This window comes from Sapajus apella, unplaced genomic scaffold (assembly GCF_009761245.1).
Source record: "Sapajus apella isolate SASKATOON/1434 unplaced genomic scaffold, GSC_monkey_1.0 scaffold146, whole genome shotgun sequence".
Taxonomy (NCBI): Eukaryota; Metazoa; Chordata; class Mammalia; order Primates; family Cebidae; genus Sapajus; species Sapajus apella.
Window position 1 is genome coordinate 178,498 of NW_022437086.1, and position 10,148 is coordinate 188,645.

The window sequence follows — 10,148 nt, forward strand, 5'->3', positions numbered from 1 at the left end:
AATGAAAATATTTAAAAATTTTTTTTTAATTTTACACACATAAAAAATGCATCTAAGGCTGGGCATGGTGGTTCACGCCTGTAATCCCAGGACTTTGGGAGGTTGAGATAGGTGCATCACAAGGTCAGGAGTTCAAGACCAGTCTGGCTATGATGGTAAAACCCCGACTCTACTAAAAATACAAGAAAAAGAAAATTAGCCAGTTGTGGTGGCTGGCGCCTGTAATCCCAGCTACTCAGGAGGCTGAGGCAGAGAATTGCTTGAACCCGGGAGGTGGAGGTTGCAGTGAGCCAAGATTGCACCATTGCACTCCAGCCTGGGCGACACAGTAAGACTCCCTCTCAAAAAAAAAAAAAAAAATAGTACATCTATTATTAAAAAAACAGCTTGATGAATTTTTACAAAATGCATATGCCATGGACTCGGCACCCAGTGGTGAAAGAGTTTTAAAAACCTGAGAACCCTCCCTCCTTTTTTTCCCTTTTAATTACTGTTCCCCAAGAGTAATTTATATCCTGGCTTTTTATACAAAAAATAAGATTTGCCTGTTTTGAACTTTAAATAAATGGACTAATAAAATAAGTTATCATTTTTGGCCAGCTTTTGTTGCTCATCAATGGCTGTCAGATTGCTCTTTGCTGCTGTCTGTAGTTGTGGTTTGCCCATATTCACTGATGGGCAATGTTACATTATATATATGTTAGAAAAAGAAAAAAAATATATGAAAAAAAATCATATAAATGTTACATATAAATGTCACAATGTTACATTATATAAATACACTACAATTTATTCAACTGTTCATGAATATTTTGATTTTTCAGATTTTTAGTGCTTTTATAAACAGTCCGAGCATTTTTTTTAAATTGTGCCATTATATAGATATATAACTGATATAGGAGCTAAAATGAAATTATTGAGGCAGATAGGGTAAGTAAGTCCTTGTTTAGATTTCTTAAAATAAAAAGCAGCCCCCAAATCATTACTTATCTCACAAAAGCAGCCTGAAAACTGAAGCTGCAAACAGATAAGCTGAAAGCTTGCACAGGTGAGTGCCGGCAGCTGTGCCAATAGGAAAAGGCTACCTTGGAGCCAGCCATGTCCAACATGGAGGTTCCATCTTCCCCTTTCGTTTTCACCATGTGTGAATTTAGGGAATAGGCAACATGGCACTGTCCAGGTAGAGAATCCATCTGCATAACAAGAGATTAGGGTGGGATGGCCAGCTTCTTGGCACGGTATGTAAATGGCACACCTGATCCAACCAATCCTCTGCCCTATGTAAATCAGACACCACCTCCTCAAGCTCATTTGTAAAACCAAGAGCACCTTGTCACAAACGGGGAGATCTGTTCTGAATGCTCTTCTTCTGCACAAGGGAGCTTTTCTCTTCTCTTTTGCCTATTAAATTTCTCCTTTTAAACTTACTCCTTGCGCATCTACGTCCTTAATTTTCTTGACATGAAGCAAAGAACCTTGGGTATTACCCCAGACAAATGATGCCCCTTCATGACCACAGATATAATTAAAATATATTTGTATCTTCAGCTTATGTAGGCATTGGCAAGCCTTCTTCCAGAATGCAGTATCAACTTATACTACATGATTTATATGAGGGATTATTTATTCTCTAATTGTCTTTATTTTCCAAACCCTACAGTGTAAACTCTGCGAAGACAGAGACATTTCACTTCATTCACCCCTATATTTGCGATTTTGTAATTAAATAAGTAAATTTGATTTGATTTCAAAGCATCTATTTTCTTAAAAATAACTGTGGTAAAATTTATTTATTTATTCTTCACTGAATATTATTTTCTCTTCCACAGCTCTGTTTCTTTACACATATGATTTCTCTGCCAAAATTTTTCTTTGTTTTCTTGGCCATGCTCAGTCAGGGTCATTTCTCTCCAGGACAGACTGTAACTGAGCAGGTGCAATGTAAGCAAAGTATTAAAGAAGATAGGCCTTAGCTGACCGGTAAGCTCTAAGCAATTGTAAATAACTACCTTGTAAAGATGTATACTTTTTATTTTTTATTGATTTACCAGAAATAGTTATTAAGCATTAATTTTTACAACATTTTATTTCTGCTCTAAGATCTACAAATGTATCTGCATAATACCAATGCCAGTATTTTAATAAACAGGAAAAATATATATATAGCTTTGCAAAAAAAAATAATAATAATAAACCTCATAGATTTATATCTGTTTTCTGTTTTTTTTTTTTTTTTTTTTTTTTTTTTGAGACGGAGTTTCACTCTTGTTGCCCAGGCTGGAGTGCAATGGCGCGATCTCGGCTCACTGCAACCTCCGCCTCCTGGGTTCAGGCAATTCTCCTGCCTCAACCTCCTGAGTAGCTGGGATTACAGGCATGCGCCACCATGCCCAGCTTATGTTTTGTATTTTTAGTAGAGACGGGGTTTCACCATGTTGACCAGGATGGTCTCAATCTCCTGACTTCGTGATCCACCCACCTCAGCCTCCCAAAGTGCTGGGATTACAGGCTTTAGCCACCGCGCCCGGCTATATCTGTATATTTGTAAAATCAGTTTCCCAAGGCTCAGGTAACTGAAGTACACACACACACTCACACACACACACACATCCTGCCCGTTGTATTCAAATCAAATAGATTTATCTTAAGTGTCAAATTAAGTGCTATGTAAAATTCATAACTAGATATACAGGATATAAATTGAATTATGAATGCAGTGTTGATAATAGGTACCCATAAATATGATTTTCAGTTAAAAAGAAGAAAATAATTATTGGATTTTCAGTGTGTACTGATTACCATCAGTGTTACAAAAAAATTAATTACAATCTATCTAGAGATTTAACACACATCCAAATGTTAAACTGACACTGCAATATAATATTTGAATCTGCCACAAGACATTGGAACCTGTGGTCAATAATACTATGAGCCACCACAGGTTTTTAGTAGATAATGCAAATGGCTATCACCTCTTTTTTTTTTTTTTTATGGTGAAAAGATATACATATATTTAGAATTAGCCAGCTGGACTCAGTTTAGATGATCCCAATTTTGTTGGCAACATCCAAAGCATCGTAATCAGGAGCCAGTCGAACATATGCCTTTTTCTCTCCACCAGGCCGAATCAGGGTGTTGACCTTGGCCACATCAATGTCATAGAGCTTCTTCACAGCCTGTTTGATCTGGTGCTTGTTGGCTTTAACATCCACAATGAACACAAGTGTGTTGTTGTTTTCTATCTTCTTCATGGCAGACTCAGTGGTCAGCGGAAACTTGATAGCATAGTGGTCCAGTTTGTTTCTCCTGGGGGCGCTCTTCCGAGGATATTTGGGCTGCCTCCGGAGTCGCAGTGTCTTGGGCCGCCGGAAGGTGGATGACGTGCGGATCTTCTTTTTTTTGTGGCTGTGGACACCTTTCAACACTGCTTTCTTGGCCTTTAAAGCCTTCACTTTGGCTTCGGCTTTAGGAGGGGCAGGAGCTTCCTTCTTCGCTTTCGGCGCCATCTTGTGAAAAGGGTCCGCTATCACCTCTTTATGCCCCAACAGGAGACAAACTGATAATGGTGCATCAAAATATATCAGAAAAGAGAAAAATGCCAAATTCAATATGCCAAAAAATGTTGTTTATACCAGATATATACACCATATTGATGATTATCCAATATAAATGTTGTTTTCTATATTAGATTTCACAAAATATATATAAACCTATTACTTACAAGTTAGCAGCAAAAGCCCAATTATTCAAAATAGCCATAAGAGAGATTTTTTAGAAAAGAATATAGGATTAAAAAGAAGTTAAAATCGTAACAGTTGACCCCTTAGGAACCTTAGAAATTTCATTTAATGGTACTTAGATGGCAAGAGCTAGCATTTCAATTAAGTCAGCCAATTAATAGTCCTCCAGAGAGAATTTATCAGGTGTTAACATTTAAGGCAGATTTTATTCATTAAAAGTACCTACCTTAGGAACTAACAGAAACTGCAGAAATGAAGAAATTCAAGATTTCCACTAGTGACACATTGTATTGAGCATGTTGTTAGATTGTGTCAGCCATTTGACAGCTGCTATTTTTGACTGATTCATAAGCCTGCTGGGTCACAGGGCCGGATGAGCAATCACTGTGGTTTACATGCTCCTTGTCAGGCAGGCTTTTTTTTTTTTTTTTTTTTTTAAATAGAGATGGGGTTTCGGCATGTTGGCCAGGCTGATCTCGAACTCTTGGCCTCAGGTGATCCGTCCAACTCAGCCTCCCAAAGTGCTGGGATTACAGGTGTGAGCCACCATGTCCAGGTCAGGCAGCTTTTATTAGCATGCAAATATTATAATCTTCCCAACCGTTGACCCCTTACATGCATGATTTTACCTTGTACACAAGAGAGGACAGCTGTGCTTGGTTGCTTCCAACCATCATGGTCATAAAGATACATTCCCAGCACCCTGATATCTATGCTTTCCCATCCAGCCTTTGTGAGGTCCAGTATGACCAGCTGTGCCTCTTGTTTTTGGTGGAAATGTATGAAACACCTTCTAATGGTATTTGCCTTCCTTTTATGAGTTAAAATCCAAGCACAATTCACAAGGCCTGCTTTCAAGAAGTCATGTTGCTGAACTTTATTAGAAACAATATGGGAGCAGAAACCCACAGCAAAAGTAATGAAAAGGTTAAGTAATGCTAATTGGTATTGGAGAGCAAATTTGTGAAAGATACTTTTATGCAGTATTTTTTGCTACAGTGTTAAGGAAGAGATTACTAAACATCAACCCCAGCACATTCACATAAATCCTACAGTTTAGAGATGCTTGATTCCTTTTCTTTCCTAAATTATTTTCTTCCCTCATGAAGCAAGCATTTATTGTAATATTGAAGCATTGGGAAATTAACAATAATTAAGATATTTAAAAAACTCAGTCTTATTTATAACAGATTTATAGTTGTATTGAAATGTGTTTATATCACATTCTTTGAAGTGTTATATAGGCTAGAGCTCTGAAAATATTTTTTAAAAAATTTAAGGTATGAGACATAATACATAAATACATACATAATACGTAATACATACATAATACATAAATACAATTTCCACATTAAATAGAGAGGAAAAAAGAAATGGGGGCGAGATCCAATAGCTACAAGCTTCTATGGAATGGAGGAAACAATATATCCCCAAGTGTTTGGAGTTAGGAAGATGTCCAAATAAAAGTGTAATTTATTTATTTTTCCATTTATTTATTTTATTGCATTTTAGGTTTTGGGGTACATGTGAAGAACATGCAAGATTGTTGCATAGGTACACACATGGCAGTGTGATTTGCTGCCTTCCTCCCCATCACCTACATCTGACATCTCTTCCCCTTGCTATCTCTACCCAATTCCCCACCCCTCACCGTCCCTCCCCTATTTCCCCCCAACTGACCCCAGTGTGTAGTACTTCCCTCCCTGTGTCCATGTGTTCTCATTGTTCAACACCCACCTACAAGTGAGAACATGTGGTGTTTGATCTTCTGCCCTTCTGTCAGTTTGCTGAGAATGATGGTTTCCAGGTTCATCCATGTCCGTACAAAGGACACAAACTCATCGTTTTTGATGGCTGCATAATATTCCATGGTGTATGTGTGCCACATTTTCCCTGTCCAGTCTATCATCGATGGGCATTTGGGTTGGTTCCAGGTCTTTGCTATTGTAAACAGTGCTGCAATGAACATTTGTGTACACGTGTCCTTATAGTAGTAGTATTTATAATCCTTTGGATATATACCCAGTAATGGGATTGCTGGGTCAAATGGTATTTCTATTTCTAGGTCCTTGAGGAATCGCCACACTGTCTTCCACAATGGTTGAACTAATTTACACTCCCACCAACAGTGTAAAAGTGTTCCTATTTCTCCACATCCTCTCCAGCATCTGTTGTCTCCATATTTTTTAATGATCGCCATTCTTAGTGGCGTGAGATGGTATCTCAATGTGGTTTTGATTTGCATTTCTCTGATGACCAGTGATGATGAGCATTTTTTCATATGTTTGTTGGCCTCACGTATGCCTTCTTTTGTAAAGTATCTGTTCGTATCCTTTGCCCACTTTTGAATGGGCTTGTTTGTTTTTTTCTTGTAAATCTGTTTTAGTTCTTTGTAAATTCTGGATATCAGCCCTTTGTCAGATGGGTAAACTGCAAAATTTTTTCCCATTCTGTTGGTTGCCGATTCACTCTAATGACTGTTTCTCTTGCTGTGCAGAAGCTGTGGAGTTTGATTAGGTCCCATTTGTCTATTTTGGCTTTTATTGTCAATGCTTTTGGTGTTTTGGTCATGAAGTCCTTGCCTACACCTATGTCCTGAATGGTTTTGCCTAGATTTTCTTCTAGGGTTTTTATGGTGTTAGGTCTTATGTTTAAGTCTTTAATCCATCTGGAGTTAATTTTAGTGTAAGGTGTCAGGAAGGGGTCCAGCTTCTGCTTTCTGCACCTGGCTAGCCAGCTTTCCCAACACCATTTATTGAACAGGGAATCCTTTCCCCATTGCTTGTTTTTGTCTGGTTTGTCAAAGATCAGATGGTTGTAGATGTGTTGCATTCCCTCCGAGACCTCTGTTCTGTTCCATTGGTCTATATGTCTGTTTTGGTACCAGTACCATGCTGTTTTGATTACTGTAGCCTTGTAGTATAGTTTGAAGTCAGGTAGTGTGATGCCTCCAGCTTTGTTCTTTTTGCTTAGAATTGACTTGGCTATGCGGGCTCTCTTTTGGTTCCATATGAAGTTTAAGGTGTTTTTTTCCAGTTCTGTGAAGAAGGTCATTGGTAGCTTGATGGGGATAGCATTGAATCTGTAAATTACTTTGGGCAGTATGGCCATTTTCACGATATTGATTCTTCCTAACCATGAACATGGAATGTTTCTCCATCTGTTTGTGTCCTTTGGTTCTGTTTATGTGGTGAATTATGTTTATAGACTTGCATGTGTTTAACCAGCCTTACATCCCCGGGATGAAGCCTACTTGATCATGGTGGATAAGCTTTTTGATGTGCTGTTGTAATCGGCTTGCCAGTATTTTATTGAAGATTTTTGCATCTATGTTCATCATGGATATTGGCCTGACGTTTGCTTTTCTTGTTGAGTCTCTGCCATGTTTTGGAATCAGGATGATGTTGGTCTCATAAAATGATTTGGGAAGAATTCCCTCTTTTTGTATTGTTTGGACTAGTTTCAGAAGGAATGGTACCAGCTCCTCTTTGTATGTCTTGTAGAATTCGGCTGTGAACCCGTCTGGACCTGGGCTTTTTTTGAGTGGTAGGCTATTAATTACTGCTTCAACTTCAGACCTTGTTATGGGTCTGTTCAGGGTTTTGGCTTCTTCCTAGTTTAGGCTTGGCAGGAGGCAAGTGTCCAGGAATTTATCCATTTCTTCCAGGTTTACTAGTTTATGTGCATAGAGTTGTTTGTAGTAATCTCTGATGTTGGTTTGAATTTCTGTGGAATCTGTGGTGATATCCCCTTTATTGTTTTTTATTGCATCAATTTGGTTATTCTCTCTTTTCTTTTTTATTAAGCTGGCTAGTGGTCTGTCTATTTTTTTGATCTTTTCAAAAAACCAGCTCCTGGATTTATTGATTTTTTAAAGGGTTTTTTGTTTCTCTATCTCCTTCAGTTCTGCTCCGATCTTAGCTATTTCTTGTCCTCTGCTAGACTTTGAGTTTTTTTTATTGTGCTCCTCTAGCTCTTTCAATTTTGATGATAGGTTGTCAATTTTTGATCTCTCCTTGCTTCTCATGTGGGCGCTTATTGCTATATATTTTCCTCTAAGACTGCTTTAAATGTGTCCCAGAGATTCTGGTATGTTGTGTCTTCCTTCTTGTTGGTTTCAAAGAACATCTTTATTTCTGTCTTCATTTCGTTGTTTATCCCATCAACATTCAAGAGCAAGTTGTTCAGTTTCCATGAAGCTGTGCGGTTCTGGGTTAGTTTTTGAATTCTGAGTTCTAACTTGATTGCACTGTGGTCTGAGAGACTGTTTGTCATGATTTCCATTCTTTTGCATTTGCTGAGGCGTGGTTTACTCCCAATTATGTGATCAATTTTAGAGTAGGTGTGATGTGGTGCTGAGAAGAATGTATATTCTGTGGATTTGGGGTGGAGAGTTCTGTAAATGTCTATTAGGTTTGCTTGGTCCAGGTCTGAGTTCAAGTCCTGGATATCCTTGTTAATTTTCTGTTTGGTTGATCTGTCTAATATTGACAATGGGGTGTTGAAGTCTCCCACTATTATTGTGTGGGAGTCTAAGTCTCTTTATAAGTCATTCAGAACTTGCCTTATGTATTGGGTGCGATATATTTAGGATCGTTAGCTCTTGTTATTGCATTGATCCTTTTACCATTATGTAATGTCCTTCTTTGTCTCCTTTCATCTTTGTTGATTTAAAGTCTAATTTATCAGAGATGAGAATTGCAACTCCTCCTTTTTTTTGCTCCCCGTTTGCTTGGTAAATCTTCCTCCATTCCTTTATTTTGAGCCTTTGTGTATCCTTGCATGTGACATGGGTTTCCTGGATACAGCACACCGATGGGTTTTGGCTTTTTATCCAATTTGCCAGTCTGTGTCTTTTGATTGGGGCATTTAGTCCATTTACATTTAGGGTTAATATTGTTATGTGTGAATTTGATACTGCCATATTGGTGCTAGCTGGCTGTTTTGCCCATTAGTTGATGCAGATTCTTCATTGTGTTGATTCTCTTTACCTTCTGGCATGTTTTTGGAGTGGCTGGTACCGGTTGTTCCTTTATATGTGTAGAGCCTCTTTCAGGAGCTCTTGTAAAACAGGCCTGGTGGTGATGAAATCTCCGAGTACTTGCATGTTCACAAAGGATTGTATTTTTCCTTCACTTATGAAGCTTAGTTTGGCTGGATAGGAGATTCTGGGTTGGAAGTTCTTTTCTGTAAGGATGTTGAATATCGGCCCCCACTCTCTTCTGGCTTGTAGGGTTTCTGCTGAGAGATCTGCTGTGAGTCTGATGGGCTTCCCTTTGTGGGTAACCCGACCTTTCTCTCTGGCTTCCCTTAGTATTTTCTCCCAGTTCATTTCAACCCTGCTGAATCTGACGATTATGTGCCTTGGGGTTGCTCTTCTTGACGAATATCTTTGTGGTGTTCTCTGTATTTCCTGGACTTGAATATTTGCCTGCCTTGCTAAGTTGGGGAAGTTTTCCTGGATAATATCCTGAAGAGTTTTTTCCAGCTTGGATTCATTTCTTCGTCGCTTTCAGGTACGCCTATCAAACGTAGATTAGGTCTTTTCACATAGTCCCACATTTCTTGGAGACTTTGTTCATTGCTTTTTACCCTTTTTTCTCCATTCTTGCCTTCCCGTTTTATTTCATTGATTTGGTGTTCGACCTCTGATATCCTTTCTTCTGCTTGGTCAATTCGACTGTTGATACTTGTGCATGCTTCGTGAAGTTCTCGTGTTGTGTTTTTCAGCTCCATCAATTCACTTGTATTGCTTTCTATTTTGTCCATTCTTGTTAGCATTTCGTCAAATCTTTTTTCAAGGTTCTTAGTTTCTTTGCATTGGGTTAGAACATGTTCTTTAAGTTCACAGAAGTTTCTTACTATCCACCTTCTGAAGTCTGATTCTGTCATTTCATCACACTCGTTCTCCATCCAACCTTGTTCCCTTGCTGGTGAGGAGTTGTGATCCCTTTTAGGAGGAGAGGTGTTCTGGTTTCGGGTGTTTTCATCCTTTTTGCGCTGGTTTCTTCCCATCTTTATGGATTTGTCCACCTGTCGTCTTTGTAGTTGCTGGCTTTCAGATTGGGTGTCTGAGCGGGCGTTCTGTTTGTTGATGAGGTTATTTTTGTTTCCTAGTTTTCCTTCTGACAGTCTGGCCCCTCTGCTGTAGGTCTGCTGAGGTCCACTCCAGGCCCTGCTTGCCTGGGGATCACCTGCAGCAGTTGCAGAACAGTAAGGGTTGTTACTAGTTTTCATCTTCCGCTATCTTTGTCCCAGAAGGATACCCGCCAAGTGTCAATCTGATCTCTCCTTTATGAGGTGGCTCTTTGGATATACACGGGTCAGAGAGCTGCTTTAGCAGACAGTCTGTTCTTTATAGTGTGATATTGTGCTGGCCTAGAGCCAGAACCAGAGCAAAACTATTTT